This window comes from Neopelma chrysocephalum, unplaced genomic scaffold (genome assembly GCF_003984885.1).
Source record: "Neopelma chrysocephalum unplaced genomic scaffold, ASM398488v2 Primary Assembly neopelma1_336b, whole genome shotgun sequence".
Classification (NCBI taxonomy): Eukaryota; Metazoa; Chordata; class Aves; order Passeriformes; family Pipridae; genus Neopelma; species Neopelma chrysocephalum.
The window spans coordinates 59,429-76,658 of record NW_020898000.1 but is presented as its reverse complement, the minus strand read 5'-3'; the positions used below and the strand labels follow the sequence as shown (position 1 = coordinate 76,658).

At 47.5% G+C, this 17,230-nt stretch overlaps 1 protein-coding gene and 1 long non-coding RNA gene across 5 annotated transcripts in view; both read right to left on the bottom strand.

The window, feature by feature from the left end:
- ARHGEF9 (Cdc42 guanine nucleotide exchange factor 9) overlaps window positions 1-17,230 on the bottom strand; it is a 204,332-nt gene that overhangs the window by 127,903 nt on the left and 59,199 nt on the right. The gene's annotated exons all lie outside the window — the stretch shown is intronic.
- Window positions 9,936-14,713, bottom strand: LOC113978522. Its single transcript, XR_003537605.1, has 3 exons — window positions 14,670-14,713; window positions 13,219-13,310; window positions 9,936-10,219 (listed from the first exon to the last, which is right to left on the bottom strand). It is a non-coding gene; the product is annotated as an uncharacterized LOC113978522 (long non-coding RNA).

The following is a 17,230-nucleotide window of genomic DNA, read 5'->3' as shown; positions in this document are numbered from 1 at the left end:
CTCTGCTGCCTCATTGTCTATGCAAAGCGTTCTGCAGGCAGCCAGCGGGCAGGGGACCAAACCCAGCATCCCTGCCAGAGCAGGGGGAGCAGGGAGGAGCCACCTGTGAGCTTCTGCTTGGTCCTGTGCTGGGCCAGGAGCTGGACTAGGATGATTTTTGTGGGTCCCTTCCAGCTCAGGATATTCTATGCTTCTGCTCTACGATTCTCCACTTCCCACACTGGAGCAAAGCACCTGCCTTCCAGGAAAGGGCACCACGTCTGGGCCCCTTTGCCAGGCATTCCAAGGGGATGTTACAGCCCACACATCTGAAGGCACAGTGGGTTGCCCAGCCAGCACACCCCAGACATGGGGCATTTCAAACAACCCACGTGAGCTGTGAGTCACAGAGAACTGTGGAGCAGTGCCAGGGCACTGCACTGGTAGGAAAACCCACAGTGCCCACAGGGAAAGGGAGCCAACTTTCAGTGTGGGGTGTTTGGGCACAGAGTCTGCGCTGCAGGCTCCTGCCCTGGGACTTAAGGTACAAAAAATGGGATTTCTACTACCTGAGCACATCCCACTGGGGAGGCAGGGATGAGGTTTTGCCCAGGTGAGCAGATAGAGTCCCTGGTTTGCCTGGGGGACTGCTCCAGAGAAAGCCCTCTGGAAGAACTCGTGTATTGCTCATCCATAACACAACATCCCAGTAATTCTCAGCAGAGCTGTGTTCTGGTCACATTTTACCAGACGTCTCCTTCCCTCCAGAACAAGGACCAAAACGAGCTGATGTGCTTCACCCTCAGATGGCTGCTTCCCTTCAAAGGCCAGTCCAGTTTGGGGTCTACTTCTGACTGCCACGTGATATTCATAATGGGCAACAGCCTCACTGGTGAGCAGAGATGGGAAGGAAGGGAAGGAAGGAACAGGGTTTACCTGGACACTGCTCTGTAGTAGCAGTTGTGACTAATAAAGGGACTATAATGATTAGATTTATGCCACTTTTCCATGTGTAATTTATTTTCTCCTAATTCCTTGCATCTGGAGAGCGACTCAGAAGCCAAGCAATTTGGTATCAGCAGGACAGTCACTATCACATCACACTCTGAAACAGCAATAAGTAATCTCCATCCTTGTACCTCATCCAATACATCTGGAGCCATGGAAGTGACACGCACGACTTTAACAACATTCCCGCTGCAATCTGCTGTCCAATCGAATACACACAGACACCCACCCTGCTCTCCCAGCCACTATTTGTGGTATTGCTGTGCAGCTTTTGGGTGCAGATCCCTCGTTTCAGACCTCCAAAACACAGCAGTGGGATCCCAAACATGATGGTTCATTTTCCTGCAGCCTGTGAGAGCAGCACAGCAGCACAGCAGCACTGCAGGACTTCACCTGCCTCTCATCTCTTTTCTTTATTGTATTACCACATCACCACTGAAATCTCCTTTAGATCTCCAAGGCCTCCTTTCTTTAATCCCACCATAAGAATACTGCTATAAACCTCTCTCTGGATGTGGGAACTTTTTCCAAGGGGCTCCTCTCCCTGCCCTGCTGCCTTCACACAGGGATTTCCCTTCCTCTGCTTTTCACCCACTCTTCCCTCCCCTACGATGCAGCGTTGGAGAACATCCCCCAGCCAACATCTCCCTATTGAAATTCCAGCCCAGAATTGCCTCATCCAGGCAGGAGCCCAACGGTGCCCTTTGGAGAGCCCTGGCACATGACAGTATTTCACTGCTGCAGAAGGCAGATGTTCTTCATTCCATATCAGAGAGCACAAATATGTTCCTGCAGTCATTGTCTCTACTGAACTGCAAAGAACAGGCACCAAGTCCTACAGGTTAATTAATGAGAAAGGAGGAGAATTTGTCTAACCTCTACTAGGAATTATCCAGCCTGGCTTTATAAACCAATCAGCCACGCTACACAGCTATGAAACACGTACCTTCCTGCAGGAAAAAAAACCCAAACCCCATGGAATACTTTCATAATGGCCCAGTGCCTCTCTGATTAGCACAGCAATAACACAGCGCTCCGGGCTCTTGCAAAGTATTATTATTATTTATGGTACATTACAAGAGAGTTTGTTTGTTCTTTAATAGGAGATGACATATTCAGAAGCCCCAGATATGAGTGTCCTCCTGAACTAACTCTGACACAAAGATAGTTTCAGTCATAAATTATAGAATCACAGAACCACAGGACTGGAACAAGTGCATAAAAATCACTTGCTCTGATGGCTGTGGTTGGGATCTGGCTGTTTACCACAGGAAGGGAGAAAAATCATTACCTGCAAACCAGGGCACAGGGGCTTCCCCTGACTGCCCAAGGTTACACATCAAACACTGGCAGGGACAGACAGGGGAGCCCAAACCTGTCTCCCTCTGCTCCAAACCCCTTCTCCAATCCTCATCAGCTACTTGTACGTACACTCTGTATGCTGGTACAAACTAGAGTAATTTAATTCTAATCTAATTACGTACATGGGGCATTGTTAATTATTTGGTATATTTATATTTAGCAGTCACAGTGCAAACAGACCCCAGTGTGGCTCCAGGCAGAGTGTCACACAGCCTGCTCCACACTAAAGGAGGAAAGGGATGGAGAGGGCCACGGCCACACTCTCACAGACTCTCCTCAAAGGACTTTTTGGATTTTACTAACAAAATTACGGCTTCAGTTTTTGAGAGGACCAAAACAAACTGTAACTTTTATGCAGCCCGAGTGGGAAACCACAGTTGGAAACCTGTTTTAAAAAGCAGGTTTTTTTATTAAGTAGAAACTATTTTGTTGCCAGCACACGATCCCCCAGAGACACAGAGGTTCCTGGTGCTCCTCTCCAGGCCATCCTGTGGGATAGCTGGGGCCCCTGGGAAGGCACGGAAACAGGCAAATCCCAGACCTGCCTCCTTCCAGAACTGCTCCTTCAAGTTCCCTTCATGTTTTGCACCTTGTTTACTATTCCTTCTCCTTGCCATCCCCGCCTGACTGACAAGACTCCTCATGCCTCGGCCCATTTGATTTGCTAATATCTTTCAACTTTTTCCAACAGTGGCATTTTGAAGCCTCCCACTGCTGCTTTAATGAACCCAAGGAGTCTGTTGCCAAGGAACACTCTCTGTTGCCAAGACCTCTGCTTTAGAGGTGAAAATTAAAAACCTGCAGGCAAATTAAACTCTTAGGGTGATGAGGAAAGCACCCCAGTTCAGATCCTCAAGCCCAGTAAAGGCTCTCCAGCATCCAAGTCTTCTTTATGTCCATCTGTCACTAGCATTGCCCTAGTTCTGCTTATTTAGGGAAAATCCTATGGAGATTAAAAAGAGGAATAAAACTAAATTTGAAACTGAAAGGGCTTTACAAGTAGCACAATGCTTATATATAAATTCATTTCATTTGTGTACTAAGAGATCTGCAGCCAAAAAAGAGATTTTTTTTTTTTGAAAGAAAACTAGAGCTTAGTATTGCTATTCATGAGAAGATCTGCAGGGAAACAATAAATGCTGCCCCGGGTCGTGTGTTTTGAGGTCAGAAGGGACTGACAAAGCCATACATCCTGCAGGGATGATCCTCCCTCGTGCCTGGAGGGATGTTCCCATGCTGGAGCTGGGGAAGGAGCCTCCAGGGCCCACAGCATGGCCACGTCTCATGGCGTGGGGGCTCTTGCAGCCCTCCTCTGTCACACCAACAGCCAGACTCACACCCGAGCTCCTGCCCGGCCCCTCTCCACCACCCAAACCCAGCAGGGATCCCACTGGAGCTGGGTGCCTTTGGAGGAGGCATCCCAACCCAGTCCTACACCCACAAATACACACAAAACCCTGGGAGAGAAATGCTTTCCCTGCCATGGAAATCCCTGCACCTACAGAGAGCAGCGCTGGGACGGCAGGGTGTGATCCACCCATGGCACAGCTCCCACCCACATCCACGGGATTCCTGCCTGAGTAACAGTGTCTCTGCTTGGCTCTCGGGAAGCAAAGCAGAAGGCAAGGAGGTTGATCCCCCAAGACCTCACATCTCCGTCAGGAGGTGAAGGCTTAACGAGCAGGTCATGTTTATGAGGTGATGGCCACAGTTCATCAGGATGCACAGAGAGATGTGGAGGAGCCTTTCAAACTCGCTCGTCACTCTCCTCGCTCTATTATTCAGTTCAAGCTGTGACCTGTGGACCTGGAAGCTGAGCTTAAGCAGCTCAGCTCACAGCCCTGTTCTCATGGCCTCAGTTAGTCTGAGTTGCCACAGGACGTGTTAGGACAGCCTTGGCCAAGCCAGGGGTGCAGGGAGGAGCAACACACCGGAGCAGGGAGGGCTCCCGGAGCAGCCCAACCTCAGCCCTACAAGTATGGGGTGTCCAGTGATGGACACCCAGGACAACGAGGGATGTTTTGACCACCTTCCCCACGATGATGTATGTTTAGTCCTTACATGCATATTTTCCCAATGTGGCTGGGTAAGGTTAATCCCAAGGTTTCTAGTGCCTTCCTGCAGATTTCCCCCCCTGCTTATCTCGTGCCTGCCATCAGCTGTGCCAGCCAGGGCACATCTGGGAAAGAGAAACAGTTAGGGAAAGGAACAGCTGGGACCAGCCCCAGCCTCACCAGGAGAACTTCCTGAGCTGGAGCATCATCTGCAGCTCCCATCAGCCTAAGGAAATCTCTTTGCTGACTCTATTAAGTGGAACTACTGACTTTCAGAGTCAGGAACATTTCCCAGAGAGATGCTCTCCTTCAACACTTTGGGCTGCTAAAGCATCGTGAGGTTTTCCTTTTGAGAGAGCCCTGCCTTGAGTCACTCTCTGGAGCCCAAAGAAAGGCAGAAAGATTCTCTCTTCCCCACCCACCATCTGCAGAGGGATGTAAATTCTCCTGGTCAACAGCACTGCAGACTGAAGGCTGCAGCCCTCCAAACCCATTGAACATGCTGCTTTCATCCCCAGCTACTTTTCAAGACCCCTGAAAGTCCCACAGTCCCCTCATTAGGTTTCCAGGGATCTTCCCCACTGAGCTCAATCTGCAAAGGAAAGTTTCAATCTTTTTTCACTTTCAAAAGTCTATCGAATTCCCTTTCTGACACTGTCTTCTCAAAGCTCCCACCCCAGTTCCCTCCTTTGAACCCGTAACTCCTTGCTGATGTCCTTTGAAATTGTTAAAACTCATCTGCCTACAATAATTACTAACTCTATGGTTTAATTCCAAATGAAATGAGATCCCTCTTGGGCTTGTTTTATTCTTGCAGAGGAAAGAGGCCATGGGCTCCAGGAGTCTCTGGCTTATCAGGAAGGAAGTGTGGGGCAGGGGGGTCGGTGTCCCGCGGTGCCCACGCCCGCAGTGCCCGCTGTCCCTCCCGCTGCAGCAGTGCACTGGGCTGTGCAGTAACACGAGCAGACAGGCACACCCAGCAGGAGCCACGGGTTTCCCCATGGAAGCCATTTCACAGCAGGGATGCTCGACAGCAAATACAGGGTGTAAAACATGGACAAGGATCATCTAACATCCTCCAGAGCTGTTAGAATTTGAGGTCATAAACCAACCGAGGTCTACAGGGGTCAAATCTCAGGAGCAGTTGTGAAACTGTAGCCAGATAAATAAAGGGGTTAAACCCAGCTATCGGACTGCCTGGCAAGCCTTGCTGCAGGAAAGCAATTCCCTTACTGAACACATCCCCACGCACAAACGGAGCCATGAATATGTGGCATTCTCTCCCTCTAGTGGCTGGAGGCTTGGAAATGAAGAGGATGGAACATGACCCTGCAGTTTCTGGAAACAAATGGAGTTGTCCCAGTGTGCCTGGCCCCCAGAGCCCCGGGGAGACAGCAAGGACCCCAGCAGGTCCTGAGCCCAGAGAAGGGATCACACCCGTCACTCCCCGTCAGCAGGGACAGAACAGGACACCACGAGCGGGGCTCTGAGGCTCATCTTGCATTCACCAGAGCCTGGGCTACTGCACCAGAGCCACTTCCCACCTGCTCTGCCTTTGTGTGCTTTCCTGTGCAATGGTCCCCCTCACAAGACTGATCCTTATTAATGCACCACTGCCAAGAACATCCATATTATTGTCATGGTGTCACGCCACAGCAGTCAGGCTGCTGGGTCTGCTCACACCTTATAACGTGAGTGTGCTTGTAATAAAGCACAAGACAAAAAAATCACCCTGAGGTGTTCTGACCTCACCAGGAGAGCACTAGTGAGAGAAACCAAGTGTGTAACTTGAGATGACACAATAGGAAAAGCTCCTCAATAAACTGTTTCTGAATATACTGATCTTGGTCACTATTGCTCAAGAATTTTAAAGATCATAAAACTGAGCTCTGCACCACACTTCAGGTTCCCAGATTTGGTGACATGGTTTCTCCAGTTACAGGAGTGCTGGGACTTGCTTCCACATAAGCCTCACTCATCCTCTAAGGACAACCAGCAGGGTCTATGCTCTTCATTTTAAATAATGAGCACCATTCAGGAGGGCAGCATTCTTGGAAGGAAGACAACACGGTAAAACCAGTTCAACACAGCTCCCTTCCACTAACAACAATACAGCTCTACCATTGCATTTATTTTAGGTAAAATCCCAAGACTCACTGTCAGTAACAGGCATTGTTACATCACCACAAAATTTGTGTGTGGGTGTGAATTCTGGATGAGTATCCTCAACAACAGCAGAAATGTCCTTACAAAAGGCTAAGAAAAAGGGAAATAAGAGGTGATGGGTGCTATCCAAGTGGGTTGGTGGGTTTGTTTCAAAGACCACACTTGCAAATGTTCTTTGCAGTTTTTCCAGGTTTGCATGGCAATGAGCACACCTGAGTCTATTCCACAGCCTTGGGGAAAACGGTGAGTTTGAAGTGGGAAGGTCTCAAGCTTGACCCAACCAGGAAAAAAATCCAGAAGGAAAAAGAACATCCAGAAGGAAAACCTGTTTTGAACTCACTTGGGAAAGGTTAACAGAGCTTCCCATGTCTCAGGCACTTCTCTCAGACTGCCCCACAGGGCTGAGCTGTGACAAGCCTGCAGGGACTTCTGCAACATCAACCTGCTTGTGTGACCACAGCCAGTCAAGTGTGATTTTTGAAGTGGATGCAAACCTCAATCCATTCACCCAAGCAGCACCTGCATGAACCAGTGAGGCAGGCAGGCATTAAACCACAATTATGCCCAAATCCCATTAAACCATTTTTAATCCAAATCCCATTAAACTGCATCAGCCTTTTCCTGCACCTCATGATTCATAAGTCAGGTCCATCCTCTGCCTTCCAAAACCATCCTTCTCCATTTGGTACTTGGATTGGCAGTGGAGCTTGTAATTAGGTCCCAAATGTGCCACCACATCACTGCTGAGCACAAGGGATTATACAGAGGTAAAGACTTTAAGAGCCCCTGTGATGTGAAGTCTGAACACCATCCATCACCTTCTGGAGTGCTAAATATACCCATATTTTACTATTTACTTGTCTGCTAAGCTATCTCAGAAGCAGTCTGTATCAGTCCCTAAAGAAGGCAGTTTGCTATTTATATGTAATGTGCTTAGCAATTTTTGTCACTGAAGTTGCACAGTTATATCCCACATGGAGCTTTTCATCCTTATGAACTTCAACATGGGAAAAATCTACGCTACGAACTAATCTTCCCAAGTTCTTAGAAAGGGATGTTGGCAGGCAGGATGAGTGTCCTAACACCTCCAAGACTGTAATTCCTGTAAACTGCCAATTTTAGCAATGTTAAGAATATGGCATGAGAAATAAGTTATACAGTCAGCCATAGAAAAATCTTCCTGTATTCCATCCATGAGAATAAAGGTTTTGTGCATTACCCTAAATTTTCACTAAATACAGGTGGACATCCTTCCTCAAGGAAGGAATCACCACGATTACTTGCATAAGCCAGCTGAGGCTGCAAGATCACGTTTTCAAAGTTTGCCCCAAATCTAAAGCTTTTGGAAACACAACAAGCTCATCTGGGTGAAGACAATTCCCGAGACTCCTTAAAATCTCAGCTGTGAAAAAAACCAAGACAGAACAAAGACACGGGGCTGAGATAAAAGCTGGGGGTGCAGCCCTTGCCTGCTCAGCTCTGCCAGATGGGCCCTAGAATGGCATCTGAAATACATGAAATGCACAACAAGGTTCAGCCAAGCTGCACCCGAGGCTGTAAATGCAGCCAGAAAATTCCTCTGGCGGGTGCTGATCCAAGCACTCTGCTGCCATTTACCACCTGGATCTTGCTGGGGTGGATTTATTTTGGAAGGGAGTGGGTTTGAAATGCATAGGATTGTTTATAAAACACAACTTTTCTTAATTAAGCCATGTTGTGAGGGTATAAAAATAGCCTGTTGGGGATAGCAGACTAACTGTAGAAGCCTCACAAAAATATCCTGTGGGAAGTGAAAGGTGTGAATACATATTCTTAAAAAGGAATGCTTTACTCTGCTTCCACTACGCAGCCATATGTTGGCTGCTGGGTTCTATTAATAAACCCTGTGCTCTGTGTTATCCCACATGTGTCTGGATAAGCACAATTTGGGGCACAGAAATCCTTAATGCCAGTACCTCCAGCGGGCAGGAATGCTTGGGTGTCAGCTCTGCCAGAAAGGGAATTTGATTAGGTCTCCTGCAAACCGCTCTAAGAACACAATGATCCCACTCAATTCATGGATGGGAAGGAGGGATGGGCTTCCTCCCTGCCTCTAAATGACTCTAATCCCTCACTAATATATGGGCCTTTTTGTCATAGACACACATAAACCCCATACAGAATTTCCTCCAGCTTTGAATCACAGCCTGGGTAGAACATCCCAGCTCCCAGTTGGCACAAAGCAACAGGAACATGGGAATTACCAGGATACCTGAGGGATGCATCCCATGGGCAAGCAGCAGCTGGCTCCCATGCCAGACACTGCATAATTACTCCACCAAGTTCTTCTTCCAAAGGCAAACACCCCTGTTAGATGGCAGCTCACTGCTCTCATTTCCAGCTGCCCCAAAACCACCGGCCAAGGGATCAACATCACACATGAACCCAGAAGACAAACAGGGTTGGCAAGATCTTCCAGTCTTCCTTGGGACTAACTGTATTTAAAAGATGCCTTCACAGCACTCGGTGACATAGCCAGGCTAGTCATAAACTCCCCAAGTGGGACGTGGAGATGCATCAGCAGGTTCTTTGCTGCCTGTCCACAGATGCAAAGTGGATTTTCATGTGGGAACTGCTCAAAAACACCAACCACAGGGGTTTGAAGTCTGAGCACACGCTGCAGTCCAGGGAAGGTGTTCTCCCAGGATACCAAAACCTGTGTCTCTTTGGGTGTTTTCACCCAAAGGCTGGGGCTGTGACCTGGTTTTACGTAAATCTATATATACTCTTTACGTGGAGATAAAATGCTTGAAGGCATTGCAGGGTGATATAAATTACTAGTAATTTAGTTGATGATTTTTCCATGGTGGTAAAACAACCATCTGTCATGTTGGAGAGAATATTGCTTATTGCAAAAGGTGGGGAATTTAACAGAGATATTGATAAGCCACAAGAGCCCAGTGTGCACACTTAGCGTCAGAGACGCAAAGAGATGTTGGATCCTTTCTTGATGAAATATACTGAATAACTTTGATTTTCCTCCTGGAAATTACACACATTTGTCCCAAGCAGGACCAGCAAAGGCAGAATGCTGTCACAGCATCCTTCTAATCCCATTTCTCATGAACTAGAGACCAGAAACATGGAAACCAATGAAAAACTGGATTTTGGCAAAGATTCCCAGAATTGCTGCTTATTAGAGAATATTTTGTTAAATCATTTGCTTTGATACCTACAGTTCCAGCTGGAAACCAGAAAACCATTTTGCTGGGACCCAGCCCTGAAGAACTATTCATCAGGAATCTTCTCTTTTCTCCAAAGCACCCAGCAGTGATCCAGACTTACCCCTCTGACTTTGAGGTTTGAAAAGAAAAACAATGGGAAACCTCTTTAAAAAATCAATTAACCTCAAAAAAACCCAAACAAACAAAAACTGAAAAAACACCAACAAAAATATGGAATAAGTACTTCTTGCCCTGTATGCCTCACAGAATAACAAGCCTGGATCTGACATATTTAAGCACCACAGTCTATCTGCCCAACCCTTCTGCTCTGCCAGTTGTTGTTCCATTCACAGCTCACACTCTTTCATTGCTTACTCGGTGCTCAGGCTCTATTTTCTGGTGATACATAACCCTCTCAGAATATTCTGGACTTGGTTGCTGCAGTAACTGCATGGAGAGAGAAAATGGCTCATTAGGATCTCTCCCCCCACCCCCAAAGTTTTTCTTTTCTTTTTTTTTTTTAATTTTTCTTCGCTCCTTCATTTTTCTTGTATTTCAATGTTATTTTTACCATCATTAACAGCTCTGGTCCCCCTCCCTGATGGGGCCACCCCCTGAGTTACCCCAGGAGTTCTCTGCTCCCATTGACCTCACACCCACACAAACCAGCACAAGCAATGGGGCTGAGCTTAAGAGCTCTTGAGCATTCACTTCTTTGTATTATTCTTAATGCTCAATCCTGCAAGACCTAAAATTATTCCACACTCATATACAGGAATTACAGACAATATTCCCTTTCTCTTTCACTGAAACAGAGCTAGTTGTTGGGCTGCCACTCTCTTGACAGCCCACAGAAATCCCTACAATAGATTAAGCCCCCAAGTAAAGAACACTCAAACACACGTTGCAGCCCAGCCAGTACAGAGCTGAGTACAAAACTGTGGCTTCTGCACAAAACACAGATATTAAAGCTGGCTTTGGCTGTGGAGAGTTTATTTTGTTTTGGTTTTGTTTTTTTTTTTAATGAGCTTTCTGAAGAAAATTTTCAGTTTCAGCTAAAACCTGAAAGTGAAGTTGATTTGATTACTGTTTGGAGCCATAAAACTTTCTGATCTTTCTGTTTGAGTCTTTGCCCTCAAAAAGAAGGGCAAAGAATGAAGGGCAGCAGAATGAACACAAAAATGGATTGTAAATCTAGATTTTCTGACCAAAACCCACAGTCTCAATGGAAAATATTCAAGCAGCCTTTCATGAAACCATTCAGCACAAGCCTGGGTGCCCACTGGTCTGTCACTGCTGTGTCAGTCATGATGAATAAAGAGGAGAAAATGGGGAGATGTTTTCCTTGGAGATCACAGGAGGATGGTGGGTCTGACCTGCCTGGGTACCTGCAGAAGCTCCCTCAGACCCAGAGGAAGCTCCTGTGAGCACGTGTGCAGGAACAACAGGGCAATTTATCCCTGATGAAATTACTAATTTCTTTTTGTCCACTTGCTTTATTTGTTCCCTCAAGGAGACTAGTGCTTTCTTGAGTTTAGGAAGACTATTAAAGCCTGAAAACCCAGAGTATGTGAAGCCTGCTGGAAAAGTACCTCTGGTATGTTCATACAGTGCACTACATTGATGCACAGGCTGGCAGCACATTAAATTGCTTCTCCCTGAAAGCTCTTCTCCCACTGAGTCTGCTAATTGTCTCTGCTTTTAAAAGTTATTAGTGAATTCAGAGTTGGCCATAGATGCTGATTTAATAACCCCAAGACTCCAAAACAGGTATTGGATAAGCACCAGCAACAAAAGCACTGTTCACTAAACATGACTTAGAGAGACCACTCCAAAAAAGAGGAAAGCACTGATCAGTCCATTCCTCACCCCCATGACACTTCCATAAGACCAACCTCTGAGGCCCCAAGGTAGGACCCCATCCAGCTCCTCCTGAGAGCAAACCACCATGCACAGCGTCCCTGGATGTGGAGATGGACGAGGCTGTGCCCTCAGAGCACTCCCAGTCCCCACCTGTGCGCAGATATTGGTACGGAGGCATCTGGACAGGAGGCACTACCACCCTCCATCCCAGAGGAGCTGCCAGAAAGGCACGAGCCACGAGCCCCCCGAGCCATCTGTCCCACCTGTGCCACCCCACTTACATTTCCAAGAATAAATCACCATTTCTTTACCCTTTCAGAAGCACTTTTGTGTGTGACCCACACCCCCCATTCCCACCTGCCCAAGGTGCAGCAGTGCTGCGACACCAACGTGGGAGCTGCTGCTTCCACTTTACAGTGGGAAGACCTGAGTGAGATTCCTTGACTAGACCCCCTGCTCTCTCTCTCCAAAGCCATCCAGCAAAATCTCAACATTTAATATCAACTTGCAAGCTGAAAATACATCCCACAATATCACTTCCAGACTCTGAGCCAAGCTTTGGGGATCCCAGATCACCCCTAAGTTCTCACTGCTTCTCTCACTCTTATCTGTCTTGTTGAGCTGCTCTCTCAGAGACAAGAGATGCCGTTCCCTTTACCAAGGCACATTCTAACAAACCAACAAATACTTTTCCTTCCACAAGGCTCCTGCTTTTACTCCCAGACGTGTGTTCATGTACATCTCTCACCTGCTTTGGAAATCTCACTTGGAACTGCATACCAGAACATTTTTTTAAGACTCCTGAACTGATAAGGTGGGAGGGGAAAAAGCCTTTCTTTTTTCATAAAAGCTGCCTGAACATCCTTGAGACAATGAAACAGCGGGACAAATACCCCCAACTGTAAAAATTTCTCCAGTTTTGAGAAATTTGAGTGTTAAAAAACCATGTGGATTTGGCACTTGAAGACATGGGTTAGTGGTGTACATGGTGGTGGTTCTGGGTTGATGGTTGGACTTGATGACCATAAAGTTCTTTTCCAACCTTAACGATTCTGCGAGTCCATGACTCTATCTGCACACTGTGCTCTCTCCACATGGCACTCCAGGCTCAGCACCTCCTGGCAGTGCTGAGCACCCAAACCAACAGGAGCCTTGGCAAGAGCAGGCCCGTGCCAGAGAAAGGAGCCTCCAACTGGCAAATACGAGTGAACCTCCCAGTATTTGCAGTGAGAGGCGAAAAACAATTCTCAGATGTCTGCAGCCCGTCCCCTCCCACCCCAAGAGGATTACAAACGTGTAAAATACCTCACTATTCTGGGGAAAATGCAAGAGAAGAAAGGTTTACATCCCTGGGAGTGTTCAGGGCCAGGCTGGATAGGGCTCTGAGCAACCTAGTCTAGTGGAAGGTGTCCCTGCTCATGGCAGGGGAGTTGGACTAGTTGATTTTTTTTAGGTCTCTTCCAACCCAAACCATTCTGAGATTCTATGAATCAGTCTTATGGAGGGGAAGTATACTGACACTTCCTTCATGCATAATATTAGCAGCCACCTCCCAAATAAAAAAGGCACTGATACATCCTCACACAGAGAGGAAAGCAGGTAAACAAAGGAATGTGCAGCATCTTCCTCTGCCAGTCACGTCTTTCATCTGCCGACCCTGAGCTAAGTTCTACTCCTGTTTTTTAAATATCATATAATTAACTCAACAGCACTGACTAGAAGTTAAAACGACACACAAAACATGAAAGCCATAAAATGCTCTCCAAATATCCTTTTGCCCTCTCATTTTGCATTTCATTTAGTCTCTGGTGTATCGATTGAGCCCATCTCACCGAGTTCACTGTTGAAATTAGACTGGCAGCTCCTCAGAGCAAGAGCAGGGGCTGTTTTTAACAGTCAAGATGTTGTGGCATTTAGGTGGATGGTTTTGGTATTCACACCAGTGTGACCAACGCAGCAAAGCAGACTTCAAAGTGCTCACCACTACAAATCAAACACAGCCCTCAGAACTGCTGGGTTTGGGGCCCGGGTGGTAAATGTAACACAAATGCTGACAATACACTTCAATTACTGGTATGTGATGTTAAATTGCCAACATCAAGAGGGCCGATGCCAGCACAAGTGCAAGGAAATAATTAGCATTTAATATTTCATCAAAACATTTAAATTTTAAACACTGAGGTTGTCAGGGGTTTTTTTTCATTATTATTATTATTATTATTAATTATTTAGCTGGTTTTGCAGCATCTTTGAGAATGTCTCCCAGTGCCTCAGGTGGCTCCAATGCCAACCGCTCACCAAGGGATGCCACACGTGTTGTTTTTCAAGATGGCAGCTATTGATGAGCTTTTTAATTAAAACCTCTGCTCCTGACTGCCACTCATGGTTTATTCATGAGGAGAAGCATCTTCCCCTCAGCTCACACACTCCTGAGAGAAACCAAGCCCTTCTTCAAGTGTCTCAAGGACGGGGCTCTTCCGAGCCTGGATTGGGTTTGACGCTCTCTGCCAACAGGTGGGAGTTACCTGGGCATTCCAGCCCTGCTGCCAGCACAGAAGGATCCTCATGGATCCCACACCAGCCCAGAGGTGAGACATGCCCAGCCTCCCAGTGCTGGTGCTTCTGTCCCACCAGTCCCTCTGCAACCAAGGGCAGCCTCAGGGCTCTGGGCAAGTCTGACATTGTGACAGAATCCGAGGGAACGGCCTGGAGCAGGCAGGGTCAGGTTGGATCTCAGCAAAAGGTTCTTCCCTCAGAGGGTGGTTGGGCACTGCCCAGGCTCCCCAGGGCAGTGGGCACAGCCCCAAGGCTGCCAGAGCTCCAGGAAGGTTTGGATGATCCTCTGGGGCACAGGGTGGGACTCTTAGGGATGGGCCTGTGCAGAGCTGAGGGTTGGGCTCCATAATCCTTGTGGGTCCCTTCCAGCTCAGCATATTCTGGGATTCTGTGATTCTGTGATCATGCCTTGCTTTCCTTCCCTTAACCCAAGGACAACCTTTCCCCCCCCAGCATTTGAGATGTCTGTCACCCTCACCATGGCCAGAGGAAGGCAGAGGCAAAGCCCTGCTCGCTGCTGTCTCTCCCCAGTGACATCACAGCTCTGGGAGAACACAGCAAATGTCATTCTGCCCCATGTCTCGCTGACAAAAGCACCAGCTGGAGCTGTTCTTACCTAGTGACGTTAATGTGCAGAAGGAGCACTGTCTGCCAGGTCCCACAAGGAGCTCAGAGTGGCACTGAGAAGGATCATCCCTCCCCCGTAATCTGAGCAGCTCTGCCATGGGTGTCACTCAGGGAACAAACACGAACCTGTCCAATCCCTCTCTACACTCGCTTCGTCGTCTCTAATCTGGCCTTTACCATCCGGAATACAATGGGATGGGAGCGTCAGGACAAGACACGCTGTCAAATCCTGGGCAAATATCCTGCCAAAATTCTGACTTTTAGCATCAACCCTCTACTTAAACATCCCAGGACCTGCTTCTTTACAGCAGAATGAAGCAAGCAGGTTCCATGACTATCTGTATCCTGACTGGGATGGCACTGGAAGTGCCTCCAAACAAAATTAAATACACTGCTCAATAATTTTAATCCCTCTCATGCTGCCACTTCCATAACCACAGATTTCAATGCCTCCCCACACTGAGGGCTGGGGACGCAAGAGTTTATCAGGCTTTTCAGAGCCAACTGTACCAACCAGTCATCAGTTCATCTGGAAATCAGGACATTCAATCAGATCCTTGTTTTCCCAGCTTCTAAGAAATAGATGGGCGAGCTAATATTAGCTCTTCCAGGAATAGTCAAGTGGCTAAAAAGAGAACAAAGGTGATAAAACAGACTGTCTGCAGCAGCTGCAGGTTTTATTCCTCCAGCCTGTCTGTTGTTACCCCCGACAGCCTCTGCCTTCTGTCACTTGATGGAAGACCTGGATAAACCCCTAGGGTCAGCTGCAACACCCACTGCCAGAGGGGCACAGGATTAATGCACATCAGCCAAAACCCATCACACTGGTGGTTTGGGCCTTCTGCAAGTATCTGTTGTGGATAAGGAAGGAGGAACCTCTGGCCAGCTCAAGTGGCTCTTCCTAATCCTCTTCCTTCCAGAGCAGATGTCACTGCAGGCCTGGGTGGGAGCAGTAGGGTGAAACACTTTACATTCCCCTGGAAGCCCTCACTGCAAAATCCCAAAAGCCTTCAGGGAACTCAGTGTGGATTTGCAGATTGTCTGCTGGGGTGCTGCTACCCAAGGACAGAGGTGGGTTTGATGCAAATCCCAGCAGCCCACAGCCAGCTGCAGTAGGACCCTGAGCTCCTGTGCCATCTCTGTGCAACCAGGGTGTGCCTGTCACACAGCCAGGCTCCTGCCATCTCCTCTTCCTCATTTCTGATCCTACCACATGGTAATGAACACAGGATAGCTGGGATCAGATCAATGCTACCCCTTCTGTGCATCAATATTCCCCATCTCTTTAGTTTTTAAATGATAAATCACCCAATGGCTCAGTGTTCACTCTTTGTCCAGCCTGGCCAGGAGAGAGAAACACCCAACTCCACAACAAATGGAAATGAAGTGGGTTAACTCCTGCCTTGCAAACGCCCTGCTACAACTAGGTTAGAGCATCAAAAGTCATGAGCTAAAATTCCTCCTGGATATTTCACTTTCAAGGAGCTGGTAACAGTGGGGAACTGCATAATTTGTTTCCATTTTCGTGACTGCATTCTGCCTTTTTGGGCCACCAGCAGGCCTGGCTTTAATGGTTTGCAAATTACACACAGAAACAGTCATAAACTGCACTGAAGTATTGCAGGACTTTTCTTCCTTCTTCTCAGAAACAAAGGTTGGACTTGATGACCTTGGAGGACTTTTTCAACCCTAATGATTCTATGAAAGGCTTGACACACTGTGGCTTTATTAAGCCAATCATGGGTGTACCTGCTTGGATGACTATAATTACCAGAATTTAGTAGGGTCTTTTGTTCTGTTTTATAAGCTAAAGAAACAGGGAGCCAGAGGAAACAGAAAATAAAAGAGCACTGGACACAAAAAGTTTTCCAGGAACCACATGAGAGTATGAGGAATTGATGTTTGTGGAAAGGCATATTCTGGATGATGTTAACAGTCATTAACCAAAGAACATCCGACAGACAACAGGGCCACGAGGAAGATTCATGGGAATCACATTATATCCCGTGGCCTCTCCAATGGTGTCACTTGCTCTGAGCTCAAGGGAAGGTACCACCAGTTCCCAGAAAAAGCCCTGGACCACCCTGGCCTGGGTTCTACCACTCCTACAGTGTAATGTTCAATGCCCCTCAGAGTCATCTTTGATTCCCAGCAAGTAACACCCTCCCGGTGCTCTGTGAGCCAAATCCATGCTGGGTACAGGCAGAGGCTGGATGGAATTTTGCCTTTGGAAGCATTCCATAGCCTGCTGTGGAAAGCCCAGCTTGGAGGTGTGTTCCTGGCTGTGCAGCTGGATCCCCAGGCAGGATGCATCCTCTTGTCTGCAGAGCCCAGCCACGGCCATGCTCTCACATACCCGTGCTCCCACATATCTGTGCTCCCACAGGGAACCGTGAGAGGAAGTTCTACAAC